Here is a 21,143-nt window from a genome sequence, read left to right as displayed (position 1 = left end):
GCAGATAGGCTTCTGGGGAGAAAGCCAGGGGAAAAACTAAGATCATGGCAGGAATCCCATCACTTCATGGCACATAGAAGGGGAAATGGTGAAAACAGTGGCAGATTTAATATTCTTGGGCTCCAAAAAATCACTACCATGGGTGACTGCAGCCATGAAATTAAAAATCACTTGCTCCTTGGAAGAAAAGCTATGATGAACTAGCTTTGTGTCTGTCAGAGCCACATTGTCCAGAGGAAACTCAGCAGCAGGAGGAAGGTCAGTGAAACCACAAGGGCTAGGAAGCTCCAGGGATTGTGGACATTGCTTAGAAAATTAAAGTTGATCAGAGCAGGAGGTTTCTCCTCAGAAGGAGCAATAAAAGGATCAGGATTGGGAGAGGCTTTCTGCTTCTCAGTGATCCATTGGTTGTAGTGGGAGACTCTGGTGAAGATGCTGGGGCCTACAGACTTCTGGCAGAGTGTGCTAAAGCTGGACAGCCCAATTAGATACCAGGTTTCATTCACTTCACAGACGAGGGCTCCCCCAGAATCTCCCTGAGGAAACAGAGAGCATGAGTCATGCAGACCAACATTGAGAGGGACAGGCATTGTTCAGAAAGTGTGAGGAAACTAGAGAGGAGTTTAGGAGGCCTCATGGCAAGACAAGGATATAAGTGAGCTGCTCTCATCAGAATTACATGGGCAGTTTGAAAGGTCCAGACACAGGGGTCCCACTGCAGACCTTCTGAATCAAAATCTCAAGGGTGAGGCCCTAGAGCCCATTTCACATCTACAAGAACACACAGGGGCACCCCAGACTCAGGATGCAAGTCTTCTTCCCTCCCACCCCATGTGAGAAAAGGTGCCCTCTAATGTCCTGAAGGACGACCATGGCAGGACTAGAAACTGCCAGCTGTCTCCTTAGCCTAGCACTGTATCCCACCCATCATTTTTGTTGTTCAGTCACTAAGTCATGTCCTACTCTTTGTGAGCCCCACAGATTGCAGTTTGTCAGGATTCCCTGTCCTTCACTATCTCCTGGAGTTTACTCAAACTCATGTCTATTGAGTTGGTAATGTCATCCAACCGTCTCATGCTCAGTCATATCCTTTTCTTCCTGCTCTCAATCTTTCCCACCATCGGGGTCTTTTCCAATGAGTCAGCTCGTTGCATCATATGGCCAAAGTATTGGAGCTCCAGCTTTAGAATGAGTCTTTCCAATGAATATTCAAAAGCATTAATTTTCTGGCCCTCAGCCTTCTTTATGGTCTAAATCTCACATCTACACATGACTAACGGAAAAACTGTGGCTTTGACTATATGGACCTTTGTTGGCAAAGTGATATCTCTGTTTTTTAATATGCTGTCTAGGTTCATCATAGCTTTTCTTCCAAGGAGCAAGTGTTGTTGAATTTCATGGCTGCTGTCACCCATTGCAGTGATTTTGGAGCCCAAGAAAATTAAATCTGCCATTGTTTTCACTATTTCCCCCTCTATGTGCCATGATGTGATGGGACCTCTGCCATGATCTTAGTTTTTTGAATGTCGAGTTTCAAGCCAGCTTGTTCACTCTCCCCTTTCACCCTCATCAAGAGGCTCTTTAGTTAATCTTCACTTTTTGCCTTTATAGTGGTGTCATCTGTTTATCGGAGGTTGTTAATGATAGGGCCCATTGTTAAGATGGCTAATTATGTTGACCTTGCAAACAAAGAATAAAATCACAGGGATCATTGAAACTGACCAACTTGCCCAGATGACTCTGTTTTCTCACTGGCACCTACCTTCTCAAGGCTGGAGACCACCAGACTCCAGATCTCTGGCTACGTGACCACAGGACTCAACTACAGGCTAAAAATTAACCATCCCTTCAGATAATTTTTCATCGGTGGGGTACAAGAAAGATCCTGTCAGAAAAGGAGGATGCTGGTTCTCCTTAAGGGCCAGTCACTCTCTCCTTTCCTTCTAATAAATTTTCCTTTTCTTACCTGACTTTCTGGTTCCCTCTCTTTTTGTCTGCACTCGCCTTACAGTTAATATTTCTCCTGGAAATCTTGATTCCTGCTTGTGATTCATCCATCCTGGCATTTCTCATGATGTACTCTGCATACAAATTAAATAAGCAGGGTGACAATATACAGCCTTGATGTAATCCTTTCACAATTTTGAACCAGTCAGCTGTTCTGTGTCCCATTCTAACATTCTAACTATTGCTTCTTGACCTGCATATAGGTTTCTCAGACAGGTAAGGTGGTTTGGTAGTCAAATCTTTTCAAGTATTTTCCAGTTTGTTGTGATCCACACGGTAAAAGGCTTTATTGTAGTCAGTAAAGTGTACACTTTTCTGGAATACCTTTGCTTTTTCTATGATCCAACCGATGCTGGCAATTTGATCTCTGATTTCTTTGCCTTTTCTAAATCCAGCTTGTATATCTTGAAGTTCTTGGTTCACGTACTGTTGAAGCCTAGCTTGAAGAATTTTGAGCATTGCTTGCTAGCATGTGATGAGCACAATTGTATGGTTGTTTGAATGTTTGAACATTCAAACGGTTGTTTGAACATTCTTTGACATTGCCTTTCTTTTGGAACTGGAAGGAAAATTAATCTTTTCCAGTCCTGTGGCCCCTGCTGAGTTTTCTAAATTGCTGGCATATTGAGTGCAGCACTTAAACAACATCGTCTTTTAGGATTTGAAATATCTCAGCTGGAATTCCATCATCTCTACATCTACCTTTGTTGGTAGTAATGCTTCCTAAGGCCCACTTGACTTCACACTCCAGGATTTCTGGCTCTAGGAGAGTGACCATACCATCATGGTTATTCAGGTCATTAAGACCTTTCTTGTATAGTTCTTCTGTGTATTCTTTCACCTCTTCTTAATCTCTTCTTGAGAGGGTAACAGGCAGGAAGGCTAGGGGTCTCCAAATGGAGGAGCTAGACTGCAAGTGTCAGGCATTTTTTATCTCTCTCTTAAGCAGTAGGAGGAAACAAACTACAAGTGTCAGATTTTTTTCCCCTTCTCTATACAAAATTAACAGGAGGTTTCTTTTAAAATTCTGTGTTGCCATGATGACACTGGTTCTACCTGAACTTAACTTTTCTCAGACCTTGAGCTAACCAATGTGGTTTTCTTATGGAAATGTTTTTCTTAAGCTATGTTAATGAACTATGTCTTTACCTTAGACTGTCTTTCTACAAGTCTTCTGCCGAAAACTCAGAACTGACTTGACAAACCAGCACGCTTTGCTCATGCAAGTGTTCTCTTAAGCCATGTTAGTGAGACTGTGTATTTGTTTGGAAACCTGCTTTTCTTCAAGATTCGTGTCAATTGTTTTACGGCCCAGGATGACTCACCTTGTGCCAATGTTATCTCAAAATGCATGGGTGAGGGGCCTGGTGCCACTCTCTGAGTTTTGAGACATTTCCTTTCTCTAATTGGCAGACTGTTAATAGCTATATAACTTCCTGCTAAAGGCTAGCAGGGGGGCACTCTTTCCGCTCCCTGCTGATGTCTATGTCAGAAGCTTTCTCTATCTCTTTAATACTTTAATAAAACATTATTACACAAAAGCTCTGAGCGATCAAGCCTTGTCACTGGCCCCAGATTGAATCCGTCTCCTCCAGAGGCCAAGAATCTTATCGTCTTTCATGGTTCAGGAACAACCTTTCATCCTGCTTCTGTTAGGTCCTCACTGCTTCTGTCCTTTATTGTGCACATGTGTAAATAATATATTCCCCAGGTGGAGAGGGAGGCGGGAGGGGGAATCGGGATGGGGAACATATGTAAATCCATGGCTGATTCATGTCAATGTACGGCAAAAACCACTACAATATTGTAAAGTAATTAGCCTCCAACTAATAAAAATAAATGAAAAAAAAAATATTCCCTGGTGTCTTCAATTTTCTTGAAGAGATCTCTAGTCTTTCTCATTCTACTGTTTTCCTCTATTTCTTTGCATTGTTCACTTAAGCAGGCTTTCTTTTCTCTCCTTGATATTCTTTGAAAATCTACATACAACTGGGTATATCTTTCCCATTCTGCTTTGTCTTTCATATCTCTTTCTCAGCTATTTTTAAGGCCTCCTCAGGCAACCACTTTGCCTTCCTGCATTTCTTTTTCACAAGAGATGACTTTATACATGGACATCACCAGATAGTCAATACGGAAATCATACTGATTACATTTTCTGCAGCCAAAATTGGAGAAGCTCTGTGTAGTCAGGAAAAGTAAAACCTGGAGCTGATGGTGGCCCACATCATCAGCTCCTTATTGCAAAGTAGGCTTAAATGGAAGAAAGTAAGGAAAACCATTCAAGTATGACTTAAATAAAATACCTTATGATTATACAATTGAGGTGAGGAGTAGATTCAAGGGATTGTATCTGGTAGACAGGGTGCCTGAAGGACTATGGACTGAGGTTCGTAATACTGTACAAGAGGTGGTGACCAAAGCCATCACAGCTGAGCTTTTGCATCTGACTCACTATGGTCTCTAGTTTTCCCTCAGTTTCTTGGTTAAACTTCTTCAGGAAATGCCAAGCCACGAGATGTGCTCAGAGGAAAAGAGCTGAGGCCTATGCTGAGGCTGGCAGGGTGGCTGGAATTGAAGGGAACCCCAAGGGACTTCCAGAAGAATGTGAGAGACTTTGAGTGTGGGATGCCAAGGCAGGAAGTCATCTGCCTCTATGGTGTATAATTCTTCCATCCCACAGGGCCAAAAAGTGGAACCAAGGAAACACAGCACCCCTCCACCCTTCCGTATTCAATCTTTATATATTCATTCAGAATATGACTGAGCACATTCTGCATGTGGGAAACAAGGAGATGATGCATAACATAACATAGACAATACATTTTCCACATCTGCAGGCTCTAGAGGTGAAATTGAAGTGTCCAGAGGAGGGTCTTCAGAGAGCTCCTCTAAGCTAAGATGGGAGAGATGAGCAAGGTCTGACTCTTGGAGATGCAGGCAGGGGTGGCCTACAGTTACAAGCCCCACCCCCAGTCCGCATCAGCCAGGGGCTGGAGGTGATGGGAGCACTGAAGGACACCCAGCAGGGAAGTGATGTGACCTAGACCAGATTCTAAATGAATGGTAGGTTGGTTCTGGGGCTGGGTAGAACTCAGTCAGCGGGAGGTCAAGAAACTTTAGGGACACCAGTCAGGACACGACTGTGGCAGCAAGGGTAACAAAGACAAGGAAGAAATGGTTGAGACACAGAACTTGCCACATAGTAACCCTTCTTTGCCATCTGAGGACAGAATGGAGCAAGGCAAGAAAAACAGGATGAGGATGAACGCTGAGGGATGCGTCCTTGGGAGGCTGGTGTCAGAAGGAGGAGAAAGAGAGCAGGAGACGTCGGAGTGGCCACCCTCAGAGCCTGATGAAAAATGCTGCAGGCTGCACTCCTGAGTGGGGGTGGGAGGAAGTCTGATGCCCACGAGCAGCCCCAAGGAAGCTGAGGCCTTTGGTTATCTTGATAAGAGCAGTGTGCTTTGCATATAGGGTTATCGTTACCATCTTTCTAAATTCCATATATATGCGTTAGTATACTGTATTGGCTTTATCTTTGAATGCATGAGACAAGTGCTCGGGGCTGGTGCACTGGGAAGACCCAGAGGGATCAGGTGGAGAGGGAGGTGGGAAGGGGGATCGGGATGGGGAATACATGTAAATCCATGGCTGATTCATGTCAATGTATGGCAAAAACCACTGCAATATTGTAAAGTAATTAGCCTCCAACTAATAAAAATAAATGGAAAAAAAAAAAAAAGCAGTGTGGGGGAGTGGTAGGTGCTGCTGTCTGACGAAATGAGACTAGATGAGAAGGAGAAGTGAGCGAGCAAGAGGGAGCAAGTGCAGACACCCCGGATGAGTCCTGTTGGGACAGCTGGCAGAGAATTAGGGCGGTGGGCAGAAGAGAGAAGCATCATGTGGTCTGTTTGAAGATGGCAGTTTGTTTCTGAGACAGCGAAAGTGCTAGAAAGAAGGTGCAGGAAGAGAGGAGAACGTGTGAAGAAGCTTGTGGGGCACAGCCCTTTGAAGCTGCCTTTGATAGTGCGCTGTCCTCTTTCCTTCCTGAGCTTCAGCTCCCCGCTAAGACAGAAGCACCGCGCAGAACGGGAGAAGACGCCGACAGGGCACACAGGCCCCACTGGACTCACGGCCCACAGTTCAGTTTGAAGAAGGGCAAACAACTTGGATAGATACTACAAAAAAGGCAATACACCTAGGAAAAAGTGCTTGCCTTCATCATTTATCAGAGAAACACAAACTAAAAACACATGCAATGGTTAAGCCCCAATGTGGACAATGTGAAGTCCTGGTGGCCAAGTGGAGCGGTCATTGCCAGAGGGAGTGCAAATGTGTCCAAGCAGGGTGGAAGGCTGGTCTCCAGTATATAGAAGAGATGAACATGTGCACATTTTATGGTACAGTAATTCTACTCCAAGCATTATACTCAACCAAATTGTGAATCCATGAACACTAAAAACTGAAACACGTGCACAAGGATGTTCACCACAGTGCTATTTGCAAGGGTCTCAAGCAGAAACTACCCAAATGCCACCAACACGAATGGAAAAAGGAACTGATGGTATGTTCACACAGCAATAAGCAGCTATGCTGTGCAGCAATAGGACACCCAACAGGAACTCCACACGTGACAGGCAGAACTCACACACAAAACAGTGACTGAAGGGAACTGAAAGTGTGTCCTGTGAGGTTCCATTCATGTAAGTCCTGACATAAACATACAGGGCATTAGCAGCAGGTCAAGGCTACTCTGGGGTAAAAGAAAGGGGTATGAGGAAGATCATTTGGATGCTGCTTACATGAATGTGTCAATTTCTAAAAGACGCATCCAATAATACACTTGCAAAGTATGCCCTGTGTGCTATCCTTCAACAAACCTTCTAAAAGTTATAAAGAAAATAGAAGGAATGGACCAGCACCCTTTGAGGGCTTCTGTGCTTCAGCTCTGATACATCATGCTGGGTTGGGCCAGGAAGAGGAAGTCAGGGACTGGGGAAGGGCTCACAGAAGACAGAGAAGAGGGGACAGATGCTGCAGGAGAGGAGAGGCAACCCATGTCACTTACTCCACAGACAGACTTTCCTGTCAGGAAGTCTGCAGCACACACCATGCCATCCTTTTTAAGAATTCTTTGGACGTTCGGCCCTGGCTGCCTCAAAAGCTATTCATGAACCTGACTGTCCTAAAAGCTGACCTCTGCTTCCTGCAGCATTTTGGGAGAAAGCAGGAACTCTGCAAGTGAAGGGAGAGGGGTTCAGAGGTGGGATGGATCTGAGAGAGAAACCAGCTTGCTCTCTAACCTTCCTGCTAATAGAGATGCTGCCAGTTCTAGTTGCCAGGATTGGGGAAGCCTTCAGTGGATGTGCAAAGGTGAGGGGGAAAGATATCTTGCAGATGAAAGAGCAAACATGAGGGACCCATGATGGGGAGAATGAGGAGGGAAGTCACTGTGGCTGCACTGGGCAGAGAAGTGGGTGAAAAGGATGAGGCAATATCATAGCCAAGTCCAGAGCAAACAAGCCTTCCTCACTAGGATGTGGAGCTTGGATTTCATTCTAAGCACACTAGGAAACCACTGAAAGGTCTGCATATGTTTAAAAAATAACTAATCTGGCTGCCATGTAGAAACAGAAGCAGAGGCATAAAGGGTGGAAACCTGGGTCCTGGTTTGGCCAAGGTGTAGCGGTGATATACCCAATGATGCCTCGTGGTGGTTAGGTGGCTTGACAAATGAGGCATGGCCTTGCTTTCTAGAGGAGCACCCGCCAGGGGACACTGTCCATGTGAGTACTACTTCCAGATCTTGTTCACAGATGGGAGGCCTCCCATCCTCCTGAGCAGCACAGTGTGCTGGTGATGGCTTGCTCCTATGTGGTGCTTGCCCCACGTGCCTCACGTGTCATGGGACCGGCACAGGCCCAGCAGCTGTGGACACTGGAGGTTACAGAGAGGGAAGGACAGGTGCTGTCTGGGAACCTCTTTAGTGTCAGTTGCTCCCTGTCCTAGAGGCTGCTCCAGCCTGTGACTTCCCTTCATGTCCCAACACCTATCCTGTCACCTGTCTTGCAGAATCCTTCTTGCTTTGCCAGTGGTTCTTAAGAAGTGACGGTCCATCCCAGGAGATGTCTTTGGAAATGTTGGAGAGTTGGCTGTTCTCATGATGAGGCACTGTGACATATTATGGCCAGGAGCAGGAACACTGGCACTGGCCTGCACAGCAAAGAAAGTCCTGCCCCAAATGCCTCCACTGAAATACTCTGCAAAATCATGACCCTACAAATCATGTCAAATTTACACTCTATATATTTTCACTCAATGTTATTATTTTTCTAAATCAAAGATATTCACCTTAGTGCAAAATTCTTTGCTCAAGATTTCTCTCTCAGTCTAAAAATACGCATGCCCAGCAAGTGGGCAGAGTGGCTAAGTTTCACTTGAGTTAAGGTATGAGGGACTTGTAAATATTCTTAAGCCTTAAATGCCCAACTTAACCTCCCTGGCCAGAAAGCAGGCCTACCTTCATTTCCTTGCTGCTGCACCAAGTACTTCTACCTGCAGTGGAAGCTCAAAAGGGGTCCTGAAGGGGCTTGTCCAAACAGGACCAGGGAGTTAGGTTGTAATCCTGAATGGCTCAGTCAAAGAGCTCAAGATCCTGATTTCAAAAGTTAGAGATGAGCCATGGTCTGAAGGAAACTTGAAGCATTAGAAGGACATGCTAACAGGGCTGGAAGGGCCCTGCAATGGTCACTGCAGTCCCCTCTCCTCCTCCTCAGCCCTCGCTCTTCTTGTCTGCTCTGCCCCCACTCACCTTGCTCAGTGATCATCCCCCCGCCGGTTATCCAGCAGAAGATAAAAGTGGGCAACTGTATATTAGCTTCTGGGAGGCAGATGGTATGGATGGAGTCAGAAAATTTTGCAGGCCGATGCAGCTGCAAGAGGATGTTGTCACTTTCCTGGTAGTAGCATCCGTTATACTCAATGTGGACAAAGAGTCAATACACTGCTGCCATATGACTGTGTGAAGTAGGTTTTTCTAGTTGATAGTACCCCAGCAAGATTTTGTAGTCAGTTGGATTATGGGACCTGTTGTAGGAGGCTTAGTTATTATCCATAACCTCTGAGTGCTGGGCCATCATCCTTACCCTGGCTGCCTACCTCCCACCCCCTCCTCCCAGTGAAACACCACCATTATTCCAAAGGCTTTTCTTTCCTTCTTTCCTAATACTGAGGTAGGTTTCATTGTTGGCTGTAGCCTCAGGACATTTGTCCTTCGAAAGTTTCTGATGGCTTTTCCAGCATGTAACAGAATCAAACGAGCAGAGAATCTTTGTGCTGGAAATAAACTTTGGGTACATATCAATCTCTAACCCTTCAGTTTAGATGAGCAGTACCTTGGAAAACAAGGAGATCAAATCAGTCAATCCAAAAGGAAGTCAACCCTGAATATTTACTGGGAGGACTGATGCTAAAGCTGAAGTACTTTGGCCACCGGATGCAAAGAGCTGACTCATTGGAAAAGATGCTGATGATTGGAAAGATTGAGGGAAGGAGGAGAAGGTGATGACAGAGGATGATATGTTTGGATGGCATCACCAGCTCAATGAACATGAGATTGAGCAAATTCTGGGAGATAGTGAAGGAAGGGAAGATTGGCATGCTGCAGCCCATAGGTCCCAAAGAGTTGGACACAACTTAGCAAATGAGCAACAACAACAAACTGTACCCCTTCACTTTAGATCATAGATACTTGGCTCATCCCCAACTCTGACCAGAACCCCTGAAAAATATATCTTTTCTCCATTGCATATTCTTGACTCCTTTGTTGTAAATTAATTGACCATAGATGAGTGGGTTTATATTTGGGCTGTTTATTCTCTTCCATTGATCTATGTGTCTGTTTACATGACAGTACCATACGGTTTTGATTACTGTAGCTTTGAATTATACTCTGAAGTCAAGAAGAATTATACCTCCAGCTTTGTTTGCTTGCTTTTTCTCCAGATTGTTTTGACTATTCAGAGTACAACTCATCCATAAATTAGGATCATTTATTATAGTTCTGTGAAAAATGCTTTGGGTAATTGGATAAGTAGTGTGCTAAATCTGTAGGTTGTTTTGGGTAGTACACACATTTTAGCAATATTAATTCTTCCAATCATGAACACAAGATATCTACTATTTATTTGTATCACCTTCAATTTTCTTTATCAGTGTTTTATACTTTTCAAATTATAAGTCTCTATCGCCTTGGTTAAGTTTATTCCTAGGTATTTTATTCTTTTTGATGTAAGTGTAAATGGGTTTTTCCTTGCTTTCTCTTTCTGATAGTTCATTAGTACATATACAAAACAACCAATTTCTGTATATTTATCTAATACCCTGTAGCTTTACTGAATTCATTCCTTAGTTCTAATAGGTTTTTAGTAGACACTTTATGGTTTTCTATACATAGTATCATACATAGTATCTGCAAATAGTGACAGTTTTATTTCTTTCCTTCCAATTTGAATACCTTTAAAATTTCTTTTTCTTGTCTGAGTCCTTGGCTAGGACTTCCAATACTAGGTAAAATAGAAATGGTGGCAGTGGCATTCTTGTCCTGTTCCTAATTTTAGAAGGAAAGCTTTCAGATTTTACCTTTTGAGTATGGCATTAGCTCTGGGTTTGTCATAAATGGCGTTTATTATGTTCCGTCTATATCATGTGACTTTTTGTAATTCCTTTTGCTAGTGTGCTGTATCACATTGATCAATGTGGGTATTGAACTACCCTTTTATAGCACTAAATAAATCTTACTGGATCAGATGTATGATTCTTTTAAATATGACTTGATTTTTTTGGCTAACATTTTGTTGAGAATTTTTACATCTATATTCATCAGGAATATAGGACTTTAACTTCCTTTCTTCTAGTGTTTTGTATGTTTTGGGTACCAGGGTAATGGTAGCCTTGTAGGATGAACTTGGGAGTATTTTCTCCTCTCCACTTTATAAAATAGTTTGAGAAGGATAAGTGTTACCTCTTCTGTATATGTTTGGTCAAATTCCCCTGTGAAGCCATGCAGTCTTGGACTTTGGTTTGTTAGAAGATTTTTTTATTCCTGATTCAGTTTCACTACTCATCCCTGGAGAAGGAAATGGCAACCCACTCTAGTATTCTTGCCTGGAGAATCCCATGGACAGAGGAGCCTGGTAGGCTACCGTCCATGGGGTTGCAAAGAGTCAGACACGACCAAGCAACTTTACTTACTTATTACTCATCCATTCAGATTACCTATTCTTTCTGATTCAGTCTTGGAAGATTGTTTCTGGGAATTTATTCATTCTTTCTACGTTGTCCAATTTGTTGACAGTTTGCTGTTCTAGTATTCTCTTATGATTTTTTTTTTTTTGTATTTCTGTGATATTGGTTGTAATTTCTCCTCTTTTATTTCTCATTTTGGGTATTTATATATCTCTTTTTCCTTAATGAGCCTGCTAAAGATTTATCAGTTTTGTCTATCTTTTCAAAAAAATTTTTTTCATTAATTTTTGGATCTTTTTTATTTACTTCCTCTCTGATCATTGTTATTTCCTTCTTTCTGCTGACTTTGGGCTTTGTTCTTCTTTTTCTAATTGCTTTAGATGACAGATTAGATTGTTTACTTGATATTTTTCTTATTTTTTAAAGTATGCCTGTGTTGCTATAAACTTCCCTCTTAGAACTGCTTTTTCTGGGTCCCATAGATTTTGGAAAACAGTATTTTCATTTGGCTCAAGATATTTTTTTATTTCCTCTTTTATCTCTTTGCTAATTCATTGAGATTTTAGTAGTATATTTTTTATTCTCCATGTGTTTGGTTATTTCCCCATTTTTCTTCCTGTAGTTGATTCCCAGTTTCATATTGTTGTGGTTGGAAATGATACCTAAAATAACTTTTATTCTTTTATATTTGTTGAAGCTTGTTGTGGTCTAGCATTTATAATTTCTAGTCTCTTATATTTATTGAGCCTTATTGTGGTCTGTGATTTATCTTGGGGAACATTCCATGTGCAGGTGAAAAGAATGTTCATTCTGCTATTTTTTAATGGAATGTCCAGGAGATGGCCTTTAAGTCCAACTCATTGACTGTGTCATTTATGGCAAATGTTTCCTTATTGATTTTTTATCTGGATATCTGTCCATTGATGTAAAAAGGGTGTTAAAGTATTCTATTGTTATTTTATAATTGTCAGTTTCTCCCTTTGTGTCTGTTTAATGTATATGTTTTGGTGCTTCTGTATTGAGTGAATATGTTTAGAAATATTATATCCTCTTCTTATATTGATTTCTTTACCATTATACAATGCCTTTCTTTGTATTTTATTATAAACTTGTTTTAGACGCTTCTTTGTATGTTATGATGTTACTGTCCCAGCGTCTCTTTTGTTTGCATTTGCTTTTCCTTCTCCTCAGTCTCAGCCCATGTATTTTACCTCTGAAGTAAGTTTCCTGTAGGCAGCATATATATGAATCTTGTTTTTCTATTTTTTTAATTCCAATCACCCGCCCTATGTCTTTTGCTTGAAGCATTTAATTCATTGACATTTAAAAATGATTATTGATAAGTGTATTTAATGCCACTTTCTTTTTTTTTTTTCTTTTTTTATTAGTTGGAGGCTAATTACTTCACAACATTTCAGTGGGTTTTGTCATACATTGATATGAATCAGCCATAGATTTACATGTAGTCCCCATCCCGATCCCCCCTCCCACCTCCCTCTCCACCCGATTCCCCCGAGTCCTCCCAGTGCACCAGGTCGGAGCACTTGTCTCATGCATCCCACCTGGGCTGGTGATCTGTTTCACCATAGATAATATACATGCTGTTCTTTCAAAACATCCCACCCTCACCTTCTCCCACAGAGTTCAAAAGTCTGTTCTGTATTTCTGTGTCTCTTTTTCTGTTTTGCATATAGGGTTATCATTACCATCTTTCTAAATTCCATATATATGTGATAGTATGCTGTAATGTTCTTTATCTTTCTGGCTTACTTCACTCTGTATAAGGGGCTCCAGCTTCATCCATCTCATTAGGACTGGTTCAAATGGATTCTTTTTAACGGCTGAGTAATATTCCATGGTGTATATGTACCACAGCTTCCTTATCCATTCATCTGCTGATGGGCATCTAGGTTGCTTCCATGTCCTGGCTATTATAAACAGTGCTGCGATGAACATTGGGGTGCACGTGTCTCTTTCAGATCTGGTTTCCTCAGTGTGTATGCCCAGAAGTGGGATTGCTGGGTCATATGGCAGTTCTATTTCCAGTTTTTTAAGAAATCTCCACACTGTTTTCCATAGTGGCTGTACTAGTTTGCATTCCCACCAACAGTGTAAGAGGGTTCCCTTTTCTCCACACCCTCTCAAGCATTTATTGCTTGTAGACTTTTGGATAGCAGCCATCCTGACTGGCGTGTAATGGTACCTCATTGTGGTTTTGATTTGCATTTCTCTGATAATGAGTCATGCTGAGCATCTTTTCCTGTGTTTGTTAGCCATCTGTATGTCTTCTTTGGAGAAATGTCTGTTTAGTTCTTTGGCCCATTTTTTGATTGGGTCATTTATTTTTCTGGAATTGAGCTGCAGGAGTTGCTTGTATATTTTTGAGATTAATCCTTTGTCTGTTTCTTCATTTGCTATTATTTTCTCCCAATCTGAGGGCTGTCTTTTCACCTTACTTATAGTTTCCTTTGTAGTGCAAAAGCTTTTAAGTTTCATTAGGTCCCATTTGTTTAGTTTTGCTTTTATTTCCAATATTCTGGGAGGTGGGTCATAGAGGATCTTGCTGTGATTTATGTCGGAGAGTGTTTTGCCTATGTTCTCCTCTAGGAGTTTTATAGTTTCTGGTCTTACATTTAGATCTTTAATCCATTTTGAGTTTATTTTTGTGTATGGTGTTAGAAAGTGTCCTAGTTTCATTCTTTTACAAGTGGTTGACCAGTTTTCCCAGCACCACTTGTTAAAGAGGTTGTCTTTTTTCCATTGTATATCCTTGCCTCCTTTGTCAAAGATAAGGTGTCCATAGGTTCGTGGATTTATCTCTGGGCTTTCTATTCTGTTCCATTGATCTATATTTCTGTCTTTGTGCCAGTACCATACTGTCTTGATGACTGTGTAATGCCACTTTCTTAATTGTTTTCTGGTTGTTTTTTGTAGTTATCCTTTTGGAGAAGGAAATGGCAACCCACTCCACTATTCCTGCCTGGAAAATCCCATGGACGGAGGAGTCTGGCAGACGACAGTCCCTGAGATCACAAAGAGTCAGACACAACTGAGTGACTTCACTTCACTTCTGTTCTTTTCCTTTTTTAGTTTCTTCACTTGTAATTTGATGATTTTCTTTAGTGTTACATTTGTGGTCCTTTCTTTCTGATTTTTGTATACATATTGAAGTTTTTTGATTTGTGGTTACCATGTAGTTCTTCTTCTTTTTTTTTTTTTTAGTTTTTTTTTTCATTTATTTTTATTAGTTGGAGGCTAATTACTTTACAATATTGTAGTGGCTTTTGCCATACATTGACATGAATCAGTCATGGATTTACATGTGTTCCCCAACCCGATCCCCCCTCCCACCTCCCTCCCTATCCCATCCCTCTGGGTCTTCCCAGTACACCAGCCCTGAGCACTTGTCTTATGCATCCAACCTGGGCTGGTGATCTGTTTCACCCTTGATAGTATACTTGTTTCAATGCTGTTCTCTCAGAACATCCCACCCTTGCCTTCTCCCACAGAGTTCCAAAGTCTGTTCTGTACATCTGTGTCTCTTTTTCTGTTTTGCATATTGGGTTATCATTACCATCTTTTTAAATTCCATATATATGTGTTAGTATACTGTATTGGTCTTTATCTTTCTGGCTTACTTCACTCTGTATAATGGGCTCCAGTTTCATCCATCTCATTAGAATTGATTCAAATGAATTCTTTTTAATGGCTGAGTAATATTCCATTGTGTATATGTACCATAGCTTCCTTATCCATTCATCTGCTGATGGGCATCTAGGTTGCTTCCATGTCCTGGCAATTATAAACAGTGCTGCAATGAACATTGGGGTGCATGTGTCTCTTTCAGATCTAGTTTCCTCGGTGTGTATGCCTAGGAGTGGTATTGCTGGGTCATATGGCCATAGCAAAAATCAACAAAACTAAAAGTTGATTTTTTGAAAAGGTAAATAAAATTGACAAGCCATTAGCCAGACTCATCAAGAAACAAAGGGAGAAGAACCAAATCAACAAAATTAGAAATGAAAATGGAGAGATCACAACAGACAACTCTGAAATACAAAGGATCATAAGAGACTACTACCAGCAGCTCTATGCCAACAAGATGGACAACTTGGAAGAAATGGACAAATTCTTAGAAAAGTATAACTTTCCAAAACTGAACCAGGAAGAAATAGAAGATCTTAACAGAGCCATCACAAGCAAGGAAATCGAAACTGTAATCAGAAATCTTCCAACAAACAAAAGCCCAGGACCAGATGGCTTCACAGCTGTATTTTACCAAAAATTTAGAGAAGAGCTAACACCTATCTTACTCAAACTCTTCCAGAAAATTGCAGAAGAAGGCAAACTTCCACACTCATTCTATGAGGCCACCATCACCCTAATACCAAAATCAGACAAGGATGCCACAAAAAAAGAAAACTACAGGCCAATATCACTGATGAACATAGATGCAAAAATCCTTAACAAAATTCTAGCAAACAGAATCCAACAACATATTAAAAAGATCATACATCATGACCAAGTGGGCTTTATCCCAGGAATGCAAGGATTCTTTAATATCCACAAATCAATCAAGGTAATACACCACATTAACAAATTGAAAGATAAAAACCATATGATTATCTCAATAGATGCAGAAAAAGCCTTTGACAAAATTCAACATCCATTTATGATAAAAACTCTCCAGAAAGCAGGCATAGAAGGAACATACCTCAACATAATAAAAGCTATATATGACAAACCCACAGCAAACATTATCCTCAATGGTGAAAAATTGAAAGCATTTCCCTTAAAGTCAGGAACAAGACAAGTGTGTCCACTCTCACCACTACTATTTTTTTTTTTGTGTGTGTAATAAAGTTTTATTTAAAGTTTATTAAAGTATAAAGGAGATAGAGAAAGCTTCTGACATAGGCATCAGAAGGGGGCAAAAGAGTACCCCTTTGCTAGTATTAGCAATGGAGTTATATACTCTCCAATGAATCCAAAGAATGTCTGGAGGTTGTAAAGACCACACCAGACCTACTCCCATAATTTACATTTTAAGATAACAGAGTTGGCCAGAAGGTTTAATCCAAAGATTGTCCTCAGGCAGTATACATCCTTGTAAAGACCAGACCTACTCCCATAATTTATGTTTTAAGATCACCACTACTATTTAACATAGTTTTGGAAGTGTTGGCCAAAGCAGTCAGAGCAGAAAAAGAAATAACAGGAATCCAGATAGGAAAAGAAGAAGTAAAACTCTCACTGTTTGCAGGTACATGATCCTCTACACAGAAAACCCTAAAGACTCTACCAGAAAATTACTACAACTAATCAATGAATACAGTAATGTTGCAGGATATAAAATTAACACACAGAAATCCCTTGCATTCGTATATGCTAACAATGAGAAAACAGAAAGAGAAATTAAGGAAACAATACCATTCACCATTGCAACAAAAAGAATAAAATACTTAGGAATGTATCTACCTAAAGAAACAAAAGACCTATATATAGAAAACCATGTAGTTCTTATATAGTGACTATAAGTAATTCTATTTGTTTTAAACTGATAGTCATTCAAGTCTTTCTAAAAGCTCCACATTTTCTACTCCCTTCTCCATGTTTTGTGTTTCCAATGTCATATTTTACACTATCATTCTATCCTATTACTGTTTATTGCACTTATAACTGGTTTCTGCAATTTGTATCTTTTAATCTTTGTTAAGCTAATTTAAGTGTTAATCCACAGCCTTTACTATAAATTTGCCTTTACCAGTGGGAAGTTCCTCCACCTATATTTTCTTTCTTGTTGTAGTCTTTTTTTCCACATAAAGAAGACTTTTTAACACTTATTATAAGGTTGGTTTAATATTGATGAGCTCTTAGATTTTGCTTGTCTGAGAAGCTATTTATAACTCATTCAAATCTGAGAGATAATCTTGCTGGGTAGAAGTATCCTAGGTTGCATTTTCTTTCCTTTCAGCATTCTAAATACATCACTAAACTCCTGCCTATTCTGCACACTTTCTGCAGAAAATCAGCCAATAACTTTATTGGGTTCCTTAATTTGTGACTTTTTATTTCTTGTTGCCTTTAAAATGACCTTTTTAATTTTAACTTTTGCCATTTTAATTATGATATGTCCTCACGTGGGTCTCTTTGAGTTCATCTTGTTTGGGATCCTCTCTGCTTCCTGTACCTATCTGTCTGTTTCCTTATTCAGGGTCAGCAAGTTTTGAGCCATAGCATCATCAAGTACAGTTTCTATTTATTTTTCTCTTCTCCTTCTGACACCCCTATAATGTAAATATCAGTACACTTGATGTGGTGCCAGAGGTCCCTTAAACCAGCCTCATTTTTCCAAATTTGTTTTCTTTTTCCTGTTTCAAATGGGTGATTTCCAATATTGTATCTTCCAGTTTGTTTATGTGTTCTTCTGTATCACCCAATTGGCTTTTGATTCCCTCTAGTGTAATTTTCACTTCAGTTTTTTAAATTTTTTTTATTTTAATTTTTAAAAAGTTTTTAATTAAAGGGTAATTGCTTTACATAATTTTGTGGTTTTCTATCATACAGCAGTAAGAATCAGCCATAAGGACACCCATATTCCCTCCCTCCCCGGCTACACTCCCATCTCTGTCCCCATCCCACCCTTCAGCCTGTCACAGAACCCCTGTTTGAGTTCCCTGAGTCATAAAGCAAATGCCCATTGGCTGTCTATTTTACATTTGGGATTGTAAATTTCCATGCTACTCACTCCAAACATCTCCCCTTCCCCCTCCTCTCCTCCACCCACGTCCACAGGTCTGTTCTCTATGTCTGTTTCTCCATTGCTGCCCTGAAAATAAATTCATCAGTGCCATCTTTTTAGATTCTATATATATTTGTCAGTATATTATATTTATATTTCTCTTTCTGACTCACTTCAGTCTGTATACTCTGAGCTAGCCTGCACAGTTTCCACAGAAAATCAGCCAATAACTTTATTGGAGGGAGATCAAACAGGTAATTACAAAAATAATGAGATATATACACACACTACTACACATACAGTTATAACCAAAGTGTTCTAAAGAAAATAATTCAGGAGATTGGCTTGGTGAAGAAGGGAAACCAGAAGTGATACCGATCAATTAAAAGCAGAGCTAGCTAATGCTGAATCTGGAAATATGAGCAGGAGCAGAGGGTCAGCTGGGGCAAAAAGAGCTCAACAATTTAACTTACTTGGTGAAAAAAGAAAGAGTGAAGGGAAAAGGGGAGAAGAAAAAGAAAGGAAAATAGAGAAGAAAGGGAAAAGATAAAAGGAAGGGGTGGAAAAGAGGATTAAAAAAGGGAGAGAGAAAAGAGAAAAAAGAAAAGTAAAGATGAATAGACATATGTGGAAAAGATTAATATATATTCAGAAATAGCTACCGCCAGTAAAGAACTATAGGAAAAGCAGTTGAATATATCAAAAACAAAATTAAAAAAACTCATCAAGAAAAAAAAAAGGTGAAAAAGAGAAGAAACATCTTAAAATGATTTTTTTTTTTTCCTTTTTGGATGAGAAATCTAAAGAGGAAAACTCCACAGCACAACAAAAGGCTAATGTGATGGTGGAGATATGTAGGGGAATAACCAGTGTGATTTATAAGGAAAATAAAAGGTAAAAGAGAAAAGGCTCTCAAGGTCGTAGCTGTTAGTTGTGGAGTCTACCCCTGTGGACGGGGTTGGATCAGTGTCCTCTGATGTTTTCCTTGTTGCGCGAGCTTGTGTCTGTGTTCTGGTTGATGGAGCTGGATCTCGTCTCTCCGAAGGGCAGTGCAAGGCCTAGTACTTTTGGAGTGTCTATGTGTTCACTCTGCCTTTGGGCAGTCTTTCTGGCTTTGGCAGTGTTCCATGCGTCTATTTCCGCAGCCGCTTCAAAGTGGCGCTCTCAGCATATCTGCTCTCCTGCCAGTCCCCTTCTTGTCCCTGGGATCATCGCCGGTTCCCCTGTCCTGCCCTGTGCTGCTGGCTGAAGCTTGCTAGGCAGGGGCTTTTGTGCATCTTTTCTTGTGGAGACGTGTGTGGGCCTCCCTCAGCCCCCTGGGCTCACCTCTGTGTCACGGGGCTTGTGTGAACTTGATTTGGCTTCCTGGGCGTGCCCTCTGCTTTGTGGGGTTGTGTGCACTTGTCTCGGCTTCCAGGGCCCTTCCCCTGCATCGCAGGACTCGTGTGGATTTGTTTTGACTGCCGTTGCCAGCCTTGTGCGTCGTGGGATTTGTGTGCACCTGCTTTATCTCACTGCCTGCCCTCTTGGTCGCGGGGCTCACGTGCTATTCTTCCAGCTGTGCCGCGAGGATTATATGCGCTGCCCAACTTTGTAAGGCTCCCCTCTATCGGCACCCCGGTCGCTCCCTTTGTGCTGCGAGGGTTGTGTGCACTCCCCGGGGCTATGTACGTTGTGTCACACTAGGCTACCTGGGCCCACCCTCTGAGCTGCAAGGGTTGTGTGTGCTGGCTAGGTTTGTATCCCTCCCCACTCTCGGTCCCCCAAGCCCACCACCTGGCTGGGGCCACAGGCTGACAAGGGCAGCTGTCTCTGTTTTCTGCCCTCTAAGTCCCGTTTTGCCTGGTTTTCCGAAACTCCGCAGCTCCTGTCTGGGCCCACCTGCGAGGGAGTTCCCCTGTGCATAGGAACTCCTTCTGTTTCAGGACTCCCTCCCTCCCTTGGGACACAAGCTCCTGCCCAGAAGTTCTCCACCTGCTTCCTTTTTAGTCTCCTGTCCTCTCTCCTACCTCATTTCTGGGAGCTTAGCGTGTCCCCCTGGAGGCCTGGGGTCTTCTGCTGTAGTCTAAAGGTTGCATTGTAGGAGTTGTTCCATATGTTGATGAGTTTTTGATGTATTTGTGGAGAGGCTGGCGATCTCCCTGTCTTACTCCTCCACCATCTTCTTCCACCGCCCCTAGATGTTTTCTCATTTCAGTTACTGTGTTCTTCATCTCTGTTTTATTTTCCTTTATACTTTCTAGTTCTCTGTTAAAATTCTTGCTGTGTTCATCTAATCTTTTACCTAATTTAGTCGGCATTGTTATTACTGTTTTTTTTTGAACTCTTACTCAGGTAAATTATTAATATTTGTATCTTTTTCATTTGCACGTTTTTCAGGTTTTCTTTCTTTCTTTCTTTTTTTAACATTCCTCTGCTCATTTTGTTTAACTTTCTATGTCTGTATGAAACTAGTTGAAACAGTCACTTTGCTGGTCTTGAAGGTAAGAAAGTGTGTTCTTATGTGGGAGTGTCCCTATGCAGTCAGTGTGTACCCAGTGGCTTTGGTGGGACGGCTAGATCTGAAGTGAACATAAGCTGCATCTTCCCCTGCTCTATGCTGGCAGATACCACCTTGGTGGGAGGTAGGGCTGGAATACAAGAGGCAAACCAGAGCCAGGTATGAACAGGGGCTGTCACTGCCCTCTTGAGGAGTAAAGTCAATGGTTGAGGAGCTGGAGCAGAAGCCCTGGGGGGTTCTTTATTTCTCCCAGTTACGTCTTGTTTACATCTAGTTTACATCTTGGTTTGGGACAGAGAGCTTGGGCCCGTGCTTATGGGCTGGTTTTACCTTATCCCCCAGTGTTTGTGTCTTGCTTAGAGACTTGCTCAGGGCCAGAGGGCCACAGCACTGAGCTGGCCTTGCTCCCTATCAAATTTGTACAGGGCTGGGAGCTCAGGTGTTGGTGTTCTCTGCCCTGGAGCTAGCTTCACCACCTCTGGAGTGTATGCAGGGATCCCCCATTCCCACTTCACAGATCCCAAGATGTCACTGGCTGCCTCTGCCCTGTTCAGAGGCAGGGCAAGGGTTAGAACCAGATATGCTCCTTACATGTATATGCATCCTCATTGGCAGCAGTAGCCTCTGCTTTAGTGGAGAGCAGTG

General features: G+C 41.6%; 1 pseudogene; it reads right to left on the bottom strand.

Annotated features, from left to right (window-relative positions):
- Positions 1–215: 215 nt before the first annotated feature.
- LOC133051291 (serine protease 40-like) lies at positions 216–19,431 on the bottom strand (annotated as a pseudogene).
- Between the last annotated feature and the right edge of the window lie 1,712 nt (positions 19,432–21,143).

The sequence above is a fragment of the Dama dama genome, chromosome 33 (assembly GCF_033118175.1).
Source record: "Dama dama isolate Ldn47 chromosome 33, ASM3311817v1, whole genome shotgun sequence".
Lineage (NCBI taxonomy): Eukaryota > Metazoa > Chordata > Mammalia > Artiodactyla > Cervidae > Dama > Dama dama.
This window is presented reverse-complemented; position numbering and strand designations above follow the sequence as displayed.